The 12,367-nt window shown below is 42.7% G+C and overlaps 1 protein-coding gene across 10 annotated transcripts in view; it reads right to left on the bottom strand.

Annotated features, from left to right (window-relative positions):
• Nucleotides 1-12,367, bottom strand: part of USP54 (ubiquitin specific peptidase 54) — a 92,794-nt gene that overhangs the window by 63,484 nt on the left and 16,943 nt on the right. Inside the window, exon 1 of one of the 10 annotated variants that reach the window (XM_077930668.1) lies at nt 10,354-10,462. The exons of 8 other annotated variants lie outside the window; for them this stretch is intronic. The gene's annotated coding sequence lies outside the window, so the exon portion shown is untranslated. Of the gene's footprint in view, nt 1-5,092; nt 5,112-10,353; nt 10,463-12,367 lie in introns of those variants that run through there. One more of the 10 variants, XM_077930670.1, reaches the window with a different exon arrangement.

The raw sequence follows: 12,367 nt of genomic DNA, 5'->3' as shown, positions 1-12,367 counted from the left end.
CCTTCAGCTGCTCATTCTTGGGGTGATGGATGGATCAGGCTGGTCTTCCCGTTGCCATAATGTTCTTTCCCAGGAGGCAGGGGATGATCAAATGACTTAGCAATCATATAAATTAGCAGCCTCAAAGTAATGTGCATTAAATAGATACAAGTGGGAGCTGCAACAAAATGCTACTGTTTGGAGTGCTCCTGTTAGGGGTTCCATTCAGCTAACCATAACATTTCCCAGGATATGGAAAACATCCTGGATTCCTAGAAGTATCACTCTCTCCCAAGTTTTCCATCTCTTCCCCTGAACAGGAAGTCAGCATTCCATGTCCACTGCACATGCTCAGTTCTTAATGCACTTTCCTCATTCAGGTTTTCCCCCATTCAATTATTTATTTATTATTATTATTTGTATTTCTGGAAAACTACAGATACCACTCTTTTCATGGAATAAGCCTCTCTCTTTTCCGGCCTTTCATATTTGTCAGAGATAAAATTCTTTGTTGACAAAGATACGTTGTGGAAAACCGTTGAGGAATAGCCAATGCTCTTGAAGAGAGGCATGAAAACTGTTTCTGGTTGTATATATATATTTAAAAAAAAATGATACTATCCTATCCTATCCTATATTACACTGAAACATTTAAATGTTTCTTTGATTGTCCTCGATTCTGCCTGCCACACTTGCCATTCTCTCCTGCCACACCAGTGCAGCATGCCCTACCCTTTGAGAACCACCGTGATTTAGTCAAATCCCAGACACCTGCTAAATCTTTGTTTCCTAAACGTGGGAAAATCCACTAACATTTCACGACCTTTAGCTTTTTATGATACAAACTTCCCAATAAAGTAACAGAGCACAATGTTTTCTCAGCTTGCTCTCTCTGCCAAGTCATAGCTTAGGGGGGAAAGGGATTCCATAACAGTTGTTTCAGAAACAAAATGTTCAACAGAAAAAAGAGGCGGGGGACACACAGAAAGATCACCACAGCAAAATTTAGGTTTGTTTGTTTGTTTTTAAGTTACATCAAACACATTGTAATCTTCCTTAATAATGTACACCAATAGTACCTGATCCAATAAAACATATAACCTCAATGCTTTCAATGCTGGCAGCTAACAGTGAAGCTGTTTACAGTGAACAGAATTATACTAGCAAATGTTATCTTCTTTATATTGATAGAAAAAGAGACAGTATTCAAACATATCTGAAGTCAAGCCTTCCCCCACAACCTGCCCCTAAGCAAAAAGCAAGTTTGGTTTGCTACAAATCTAAATGCTAGCGAAAGAAAGGATATTATTGTTTCACAATGCCTAACTTCCAAAGCCAGGAAATCTGATATTTAAGTTAAATAAAACAATAAAATTCAACAGGGATCGAACTTGCAACCTTATCAGCACCATGCTCTAACCAGCTGAGCTATCCAGCTGATGACTGGGTGGAGTTGGAAACTGAATATATCTGTAGGGCCACAGGGTTTCACATCCTGATCTAGACCCACTTCAGTCTTGCTTCCAGCAAGCTCTGAGAAATAAAACCACCCCACTGGGTGACACATATCAGGAAAGAGACAACAACTGTGCATATCATGCTTGGTATGATTGTATTGTTCTGGACAGTTTTGTCGGGGTGGGAATGGAAGGCATAACGTTTTGATAATTTGGCTGAATCGTTCCATAAGGTAAAACGGAGACACAGGTGCTTTGGACCATGACATTTATATGGTGAGGTTCTGCAAGTTTCCCGTGCTATTCAAAAACTCCCATGCCATTCAATATTACATGAAACTGCTTGGAGAGGATATGACCGTCTGATCTAGCTAATGAGGAAGGAAGTGTTAGGCCTTTTAAAAGCAGAGTTGAGAAGTATTTCTTAGAAGCCTGACTCATGGTACCCAGAAATGAGGAGGCTGACTATCAGGATTAGGATTTATCAATGGAGTGAACTCCTTCTCCATATCAATTCATTTTAGCACAAGATTAAAAGTACTGTGTTTTCCTAGTCTTTTGTTTCCAGATTGGTCTATGGTTGACTATTAAGGAATTTGCTGATCTTTTATTTAACTGTTTTTAATCACTGTTTTGCATGTTTATTGCAAACCACATTGAAAACATTGTATTGGCAAAAAAGGTAAAGGTACCCCTGCCCGTACGGGCCAGTCTTGCCAGACTTTAGGGTTGTGCGCTCATCTCACTCTATAGGCCGGGAGCCAGCGCTGTCTGCAGACACTTCCGGGTCACGTGGCCAGCGTGACAAGCTGCATCTGGCGAGCCAGTGCAGCACACGGAACACCGTTTACCTTCCCGCTGATAAGCGGTCCCTATTTATCTACTTGCACCCGGGGGTGCTTTTGAACTGCTAGGTTGGCAGGCGCTGGGACCGAACGACGGGAGCGCACCCCGCCGCGGGGATTCGAACCGCCGACCATGCGATTAGCAAGTCCTAGGCGCTGAGGTTTTACCCACAGTGCCACCTGCGTCCCTATTTTATTGGCAGGCAGGGTAGAAAAAAAGTTTTAAACCAATTAGCTAAATGATTAACTTCTGCAGTCACTACCTATGTTTCCAAACACTATCTCTACATCTACAATGGCAAGTTTTGTTTTCTAAACATCAAATAATCTAGGACTACACCCAGTACTAGACTGATGCAGTCCTGGAAGTGCAGAATTTCACCAAGTCAAAGTCAAACTGCCCTGAAGGAAGAAGTAGGGATTATTTAGATTTAGATGCATTAAGATTTCTTCTTAAAACTGATTCTCTTTTAAGCTCTCTATCTTAAGTCAAATAATCTCCACAGATATTTAATCTTTGTATACCTCCTGAAAATACTCTATAAGCGGGGTCCAAATTCAATAGGATTTTTAAGATATGGTTAGGATTGTGATGTTAATTGACAAAAAGTTCTATGGCGTGGAGGACAATCTCTCTCTCCACCCCACATACTCAGTACAGCTACACTGAGTATAAAAGGAGTTGTGGCATTTATTACTGTCAATTCAGCATTTCTTTTCTTTCAAGGCCACTTGTATAGACTGTCAGTGGTTCTTTGATCACAGACCCACTGCCCTGTTAAACTTAAAAGTATTGATATTTATCTTGGACCATAGTTGGAAAAATCATAGAAATAGATTATTGTTGCAGCTGTCTGCAGAACTGCAGAACTGAATGCATGTGATTATTACAGGACCGAACATATCATGCTGCAAAAATGGAAAGCCACAAGCTCTCCTGATGTAGATCAACGGGTGAAAGACCTCTTAAATATTGCAGCTCAAATACTTTACACAAAAAGAGGGATGTAAGATAAATTTCAAGGTATTTGGCAGAATTTCTTAGAATTTCCCCTTTACACTTCTACTTTCTGTGCCAGCAACATATTTATTTTTTTCTTCATTGAAAAGGGGAGAATTAGAAAAAGAGAGACGAGAGAAACAATTGGAAGAATAACCAAACCAGTATATGTATAAATGATAGTGGTAAATTGTTCAATATGTAGGGGTATATTCCTAACCCCACTTACCTGGGAGTAATCCCATTGAATTCAGTAGAACTTATTTCTGAGTATACAGTGGTACCTCACAAGACGAATGCCTCGCAAGACAAAAAACTCGCAAGACGAAAGGGTTTTTGGTTTTTTGAGTTGCTTCGCAAGACGATTTTCCCTATGGGCTTGCTTTGCAAGACGGAAATGTCTTGCAAGTTTGTTTCCTTTTTCTTAACACCGTTAATACAGTTGCGACTTGACTTCGAGGAGCAACTCATAGCACGCGGTGTGGTGTCTTTTTTGAGGTTTTTGAAGATTTTGGTGATTTTTGAAGCTTTTCCAAAACTTTTCTGAAACCGTGCTTCGCAAGACAAAAAAAATCGCAAGACAAAAAAACTTGCAGAATGAATTAATTTCGTCTTGCGAGGCACCACTGTACATTGTTAGGACACAGAACTGAACAGCATGGGAAAATGAAGCTCAATCTTATATGTCCTGTATAACCAAATACAGTACATCACTGGGAAGAAGGGAGCAAGGTGGTCTGTTATTGCAATAAAATAAAATAAAAATGTTTTAAATCTTTCCATAAACAATATTTTAGAAGTTTAACCAAAGGAAACCTTAAACACCATAGATCTGTCACAGCAATAGGTGCAATAACATTTCCCCTCCCAGTAATATTTAAGGCTTGTGCCTAGCAAGGGTTTTAATCCTACAGCTCTCAGCCAAGAGCAAGCAGCCGAAACATGAAGCACTGACAGTACAAGATGGAAAGGATGCTGATTGACTGTCAAACCAGGGAGTACAAGCATGGGGATGGGGGAGAGGCAATTGATTCCATCTGTCCACCTTATTCCCTGGCAGCTTTACCAGACTGAGCATTGCTGACCTGCAGAACAACTGTTGGGGAAATCCTTAGAAATTAGCAAGGGTATGCTGTGACACTTACTTTTTATTTACATTACAAGATGACTGAGGGTGTATGTGTGCACTTCCTTTAATCACCCAAAATCCCCAACAATGCTTTTGCAGCTCTGCAGTCTCGCTATTGCCTGTGCTTCCTGGAATGTGTTTCGAAACAGAAGGACCTGTGAGCAGCTGGTGATGCTACCTGTGGAGAGCCGGGGAATGGCAAAATATTTTTGCATCGCTTTCAAGTGCTCCAGCTGCAGAACTGCACAAGGATTGTGGTTTTTTAAAAAATTAATTAAAGGAAGCATGGACACAAGCATAGAAACATTCATGCACACATACTCAGTTATCTTGTAATTTAAATAAAAGGTAAGTGTCCTAGTACATGTCAGTATATGTCAGTGCGGGGGCTTTGCATTGTTGCCCCGCCCCTGGCGTTTCCGACAGTACACCTGCTAATTTCTCCTAATTTTCACCATCTTGCCCCAGGTTTTAAGGGCAATTTCTTCCCCAACCTCTGTGAGCGGCTGAAAAAAAACTCTTGGCCAAAATATTAGCACAGCCCTAGTTTCAGCATTATCCTTTAATTTTGCTATTTGTTCTGGGATCTATAGCTCATAAAATTATTAATAAAGGGCATTTTCATAACAAACAGCACTGAGATTTGTTCAGTTCAAACAGATCGTGAGAAGCTACCACTTACTTCATGATGAACAGCATGGCGTGAAACAATACTGCCCAGATGTAATTATGCCTGTTTAAAGATATTATAAAAACACAAGTATAAGATCACACACTTTCCCACACACTCCCTGAAAAACATGAGCCAAAGGCCTTTTCAACTATCAGAACTTTCTGGGATTCCCAAGTAGTATGGCCTGCACATATTTAATCGCAAAGGCTGGACTGAACAGAAACCACAAAGAACTATCATTAATAACAGAGCATAGGAAATATTTCTGTGCTGTACTTCAGTGCAGCTGCTCCAATACAAATATGACACTTTTACTCAATTTACACTGGGAAGCTAAGTGGAAGAAATTAATTGCAAAGACAGTGTCTGAAGAAGACATCTACTAGTCACTTCCACCAACAGGTAGAGAATGCACCTGCACAGGAGTTTACTACTCTGAGCAGTTTGAATTTACTAGCATACCTGGCATTTTGCTATGAAAAATTCATATAACACTAAAGCCCTGAATAGGCATGGACATTGAAACTATTAACCTACAGTTGAGGAGCACCAACTCAAACTGCATGACCCACAAATCTAAGTTCCGCGGCATCATTTAGCTCCAAGGGTTCAGTGCACTGAAGCAGAATGTATGCAATGGCTTTGCAAGATAGCACACTGGAAAAAGATGTGAGCAGAGGTGACGGCAAAATCCTACCACCACACAGACAGAACTACAATTTGGTCCATGAGCTAATATGCTGCCACAGGCATCTCTTCTTGAAAACCCAGGGTATCTTTCCGAAATATAAATGCCGCATCAACCCTAAAATATGCAGCGACACCCTACTTTCTCACATATGCAGTACTTCATTCCTCGTGTATATGTGTGTGCGCACACGTGTACGTACACACACACACACACACACACACACACACACACACACACTAGCACAAGTACCTTGCCATACATGTCCTTCCAAGTGTTCCCTTTTCAAGACCCATGGACACACTCCCCAACTTTGGGGTATGGGGCCAGAGATTCAGCAGAAGTATCAAAGTAAGAGAGGGATTTGCCCCTGGAATAAGTCAAACCTTACTGTCCAGAAAGCTGTAGCACAGGAGCAGACTGTTTTATCACCACCACTCCAGCCTGAGAAAGTTACACTGACACCCTCAAATTCTGAGGACTCCAGAAAACTACAGTCACTTCTGTGCCATCAGTCAGTGGTTACACCTTCCTTCTGGGCTGTGTCCAGAAAGTGGTGTTGGGACGTGAGTGTTAAGACCCCTGGCGTTCACTTGTGGGGTGCCTCAGGGCTTCATCCACTCCCCCATGCTTTTTAACATCTATATAAAATGGCTGGGGGTTTGGGCTGAGTGTCCACTAGTATGCAGATAATAGCCAGCTCTACCCTCTCACTGGTGGGACGTGGGTGACACTGTGGGTTAAACCACAGAGCCTAGGACTTGCCAATCAGAAGGTTGGCGGTTCGAATCCCTGCGACAGGGTGAGCGCCCGTTGCTTGGTCCCTGCTCCTGCCAACCTAGCAGTTCGAAAGCACGTCAAAGTGCAAATAGATAAATAGGTACCACTCCGGTGGGAAGGTAAACGGCATTTCCGTGCGCTGCTCTGGTTCACCAGAAGCGGCTTAATCCTGCTGGCCACATGACCCGGAAGCTGTACGCCGGCTCCCTCGGCCAATAAAGTGAGATGAGCACCGCAACCCCAGAGTCAGCCACGACTGGACTTAATGATCAGGGGTCCCTTTACCTTTAACCTCTCACTTAAATCAGAACCAGTGAAGGTGGTGAATGTCCTGTGTGAGTGGCTGGAGGAGATGGCAGTCCACAGATTGAGGCTGAATCCCAACAAGACAGAAGTACTGTTTCTGGGGAACAGGGGACGGGTGGGTGTGGGAGACTTGCTGGTCCTGAATGGGGTAACTGTGCCCCTAAAGGACCAGCTGTGCAGCCTTGGGGTCATTTTGGACTCATAGCTGTCCATAAAGGCGCAGGTCAACTGTTTAGCGACTCCTTCTGGTATGCTAGGTGAGACCCTGCCTGTCTGCCCACTGTCTTCCCAGAGTGGTACATGCTCTGGTTATCTCCTGCTTAGACTACTGCATTGCCCCCTACAGGGAGGTACCTTTGAAGGTTTCAGAAACTACAATTAATTCAGAATGTGGCTGCTAGACCAGTGTCTAGGAATGGTCGCCAGGGCCATATAACACTGGTCCTAAAATATCTACATTGGCTCCCAGTACGTTTCTAAGCACAATTCCAAGTGTTGGTGGTGACCTTTAATGCCCTAAACGGCTTTGGCCCTGCATGCCTGAAGGAGTGTCTCCACCCCCCCCCCATTGTTCAGCCCAGAAACTGAGGTCCAGGTAGTTCCCTCTTGATGAAAACTCAGGTTACAGAGAACCAGGCAGAGGGCCTTCTCGGTAGTGATGCCCATGGTATGGAACACCCTCCCAGCAGATGTCAAAGAGATAAATAATTATACGACCTTCTGTAGACATCTTAAGGCAGCCCTGCATCAGAAAGCTTTTAATGTGTGATGTTCTGTTGTGTTTTTGTATATTCTGTTGGAAACTGCCCAGAGTGGCTGGAGCAACTTAGTCAGATGGGCAGAGTACAAACAACAACAACAATTACTACTACTACTGAAGCAGACTAAGACCCTTTAACTGCTGGCTCAGTCTGGGCTTGCTTGTTGCTGAAGCAACATTTGACTCTCCAGCCTGAGTGGCAAATGGAGCTATCCACAGTGCTACTTGCTTTGCTTGCCTTGCCTTAGCAGAATTTGATCTCTGCTTTGCTAGACTTTGTCATACTGGAGGAATGGGAAATCTCAGGTCCAGGGACCAAATGCAGCTCTTGGTGCCTCTCTGTCTGGTTCTTAGAATTCTCCCCAGGCACATCTTCTCACCATCCCTGTTGTGTACTCGACTTGAGTACTTTGCCTGGCTAGAGCATGTCGTTGATAATGCTTATTGCTTGCCTGGATGGAGAAGAGTGTGGGTAAGTACAGTAAGCCTACTATACATAGGTAACATTGATATTCACCGTTCTGTTCATTTTTGCTTATGGCTCTACCCACCACTAGCATGTGGTCTCCAGGTTGAAAAAGTTCCCTACCCCAACCTCCTTGGAACCTGGCTTCCACTTTGCTGGTCTTTGCTTTAGTAGAAGCTGAACCTTGCCTTGCTAGACCAGAACCTGGGTATCCTTGACTTTGCCTTGGTTTCCATGCTGGAACACAAATTTGTGCCTAACATTAAGTCACAAACACACCTTGAGCTATAACCACATCTGGCTGAGACCACTACCTGGAACAGAACAGTCCTTTACCTTCAGCATGAAAGAAAGGGGTAGAGCAGCATTTGCAGGTCTGTAAAATCCCACAGCAGTGACCCCACCTCCACAGCTCTAAGTGGCACATATGGTACACCTAGGGGTCTACAAGAGGTGGATTCCTAGCTCTTGACTAAACGTGCAGCTCTAACAGTTACCATGTAATTATTAAAGCTTTTAAGAACACAGCTAATGAACTCCCTTTCTAATGAACAGTGTACATTTTCAGAACATGTTTTATGTTGGGCTAAAGCAAGTCCATTTGCCTCTAGTAGTTCTGAATCCATGGCTCCCCTCCATTCATGAATCCAACTTCCAAATGTACATCTTCAACCTATAATAAATACACACCTAATCAGTAAGGGATAGTTAGCTCTGTAGAAATGGGCCTACCCAAAGATCAGGTACTTTCTTCTCCTGTGACCCTATGAAGCTGATGGAATAATCTCAGGCAGTAAGACAGCCACAACAGGGCATGTGTGCGCCCTAGAACCTACTGAAAGCCATGTGCTGATAAGCATCCAAGGGGACCATGGGAGAAAAAAACTGAGGCAGCACCAACTCATAAGTGCAGCATTCTTGTCAGGGACTGGAGCATTCACATCAGAACACTGAGAGTCAGGTTCCTGTTCCCTTAACATGCTGTGCTAGCAGGAGAGTTCATCAGAATAGGAGCTTGCAGGCCTTTCAAGTCATCAGATGGAAACCTCAAGCAGAATTCTTCTGGCAAAGGAGTCATGTGAACAGGATGAACCAATTACCTTCCTTGTATATAAACTCTGGGCCTCTTCACACTGAAACTCAGCTCACCTAGGGGTGCCATTCCACACTGCCTGTTTCTATCTACATGCCAGTACCCCACTGCCTATAGCAACTTTCTCCACCAAACCATAATTCTACTTTCAACTTCACAAGACACAACAGCAGGTACATTTTACCTATGTCCACTGCTTCATACCTGGTAGATACTATAAACACTAAAGATGCAAGTAGTGTACACAAAGAACCTTTTCTGAAATAGCCAGTAAGTTCTGCTAGTCCTTCAATCCAATTACAGATTCCATTCCCTTAAAGTACTGCTTTCATCAAAAGTAAACATTTCACTTCCTCCTGAAATTTACACGTGTCAGAGCAAACAACAATCCACTACAGCCACATGCTGTAACTGCAGTCTTTCTAGGTTCTGCGCTAGCTTAATTTAGGTCCACTATTACAGTTCAATACCTACCATACCTATCCACGAGCACTAACTGCTTCTCCTTGTGTATGTGGGTGCCTAAGGAGTCTGTAGAGGCCTGGTTATTTCTGAATCAGAAGAAAGAGAATACTGAGAAGAATGGCTAACAAGTCACCATGAAGCCACTATTTAGAGACCCTCTGTTCACCTAGATAATGTGGTGCAATGCCAGAACTATTTCAGCACAGTCCAACAATCACATCACAGACCATGAAGCAGGCTGACAGCTGATATCAAAGACAAGAAAGCAGCTAACTTTTGTTGTTCTTGCCCATCTTGCATGTGTTAATTACATTTGCAAGCCAAAAATTAAAAGCCGAGGTACAAGCAAGCAGTGCCTTGGGACCAAGGACATTTCTCATCAATACAGGACTACATTTTACCACAAGTGAGTGCTACAGCACTGCCTCTTAGTATGAAGAAGGCAGTAGGGAAAGGCAGATAAAATTACTCAATAAGCCACGCAGCATGCTTTTTTCCCTAGGAAGAAAGCATATGACACTTACTGTCATTAGGAAGAAACCTAAGAAATGTTACCTCTAAACATGGGGCACTAGTAATTTTTAAAAAACACCTTTTCAAACCAGTGTCTTTCCACAGTCCTCAATTAAGAAGCATGCTCTTTGTATCACCTTCACACAGCAATTAATTCCTGAAGACTGCGGATGACTTCAGCAATATTTTTAATACTTACAAACTGCCTGTGCTCTATCCATTTCTTACTCCTCCCAGCTGGAGATCTGCAATTAGGAAATCATTCCCTCCTCTGCATCCGTCTCTCTCAAGCAGGTCTACTTAGAAAGATGACATCATCTCTACAGACATGCACCTGATTCTCAGGAAACTGCCCCTCCTCCAACAAGCAGGTCATTTTTTTTTTTAAAGTGACAGCCAGAGACCGCCCTTGCCAGTGTGTTCTCGGCACTGCAGAACATACTCCCGTAATCATTCAATTTCTGCATTTTTCCTGCTCTGCTCTTCTCAGCCTGGATGTAAATTGCTCCTTTGGGGGGGGGGGGGAAACCCACAGCAAAGAAATGCCATTTTTAGCTGAAATGCAGGTGACAATTCACAATTCCTCTATAACAAGCAATAAAGCAAAGACAATGCAGTTTAGTCCCATAATTCTGCCCCAAATGTGTAAAGGTAGACGAGAGAAATCTCTCTTTCATATTAGAGACTAAGATTTCAAAAACGTTTTAGCTCTGAATATTTCACCTCCATTTCCTCCTCTAGTCACTACAAAAACGTCCCTTTTCCTAATCCTACTATCTCTAGTGCAATATATAATATAAATATGATGTATGGTCACAATTCAGCAAACAAATAATACAAACACACCCAGGATTTTTTCTTCCTGTCTGCTATGAATTGACTAGCACTCAGTTTTTTGCTTTCCACAGGCAACAAAGGATGAGTAAGTGTAAGCTTGCCAGGCCAGATTTTAACACCATTCCAACCCCTCCTCTTTCTTCTTTAAATTGTTTGTACACAACTGACCTGGATAGAGAAGAAGGGGAGGAACACAGTGGTGGCAATTGGCCTGCAAGGGGAGACATAGATGCAGAGTAGTGTGGTACAGTAGCAGCAACATATCCACATTACACTTCATGTTGGGCTAGCTTTTCCTAGTATATGAGGCTCAAGGCTGTGTTGTGGTCAAACCAGCAACCTTAGCCCTGCTCACCTGCTTAGGTGAATAGAACACGAGAAAGGAAGAGTGTTGGATTGTGTGTGTGCATGAGTTTATGGGTAAGAAGAATCTGTTTGCTCACTTCCTAAAGCAGTCTTCTCTAAGCTGGGCTGGATCTAGACATGTCAAAGAAGCAATTCAGTTAAACACATACAGGGATATCCGGTATGGAAAGACAGGACTCCACAGTGCCATCTAGTGTCACAGTGTTATAGCATCTATACAACACATATAAAACATGTTTTCTTTACCAATCTAGCCAAGTCCCTAGTGCCCTGCAGATAATGTTCCATTTCAGCTCCCATCTGCCACAGCCAGCAGTGGTTAGGGATGATATATTCTTTATTAGATTTATATACCACCCTTCATCAAAAGGTCTCAGGGCATTTCATAAGATAAAAACACGAAACAAAAGCACAAATACATAGCTGAAACAGAAACAACAATACTATAACCCCCCTCCTACAAATACATTGAAAAAGCTGTAGAATATTAATCAGCCAAAGGCCTGGTTGAAGAGGAATATTTCTGCCTGGTGCCTAAAGATATATAAGGCACCAGATGAACCTTCCTGGGGAGAAAATTCCACAAACGGGGAGCCACTGTAGCAAAGGCCCATTCTCATGTTGCCACTCTCTGGACCTCACATGGAGGCGGCACACAAAGAAGGGCCTCAGATTATGAACACAGTCTAGGTTGGTTTATATGCAGAGAGGCCATTCTTGAGGCATTGCAGTGATGTAGTCCAACATCTGGAAATCATCATGTTGGGGAAGCCTGTTTTAGAATAATCTACTATAAACGAGTTTTGAGTTACCTCCATCAATACACTCATTGGTCTAAGGCTGGGTTCATGTAATTGAGTTAGGAATTTTTAATCCCTGTTTTAAAGAAGGAATCTGAAAAAAGTGACTATATTGTATAAAGACATTCCATCGACATGCTTGGTACATCCCAAATTTCGACCCCATGCCTAAAGATGCTCTGTATTCTGTAACTTTTGAAATTATGTTCT

Source organism: Podarcis muralis, chromosome 6 (genome assembly GCF_964188315.1).
Source record: "Podarcis muralis chromosome 6, rPodMur119.hap1.1, whole genome shotgun sequence".
In the NCBI taxonomy this organism is placed as follows: domain Eukaryota; kingdom Metazoa; phylum Chordata; class Lepidosauria; order Squamata; family Lacertidae; genus Podarcis; species Podarcis muralis.
The sequence above is the reverse complement of the archived record's forward strand: the minus strand, read 5'-3'. Positions and strand labels throughout refer to the sequence as shown.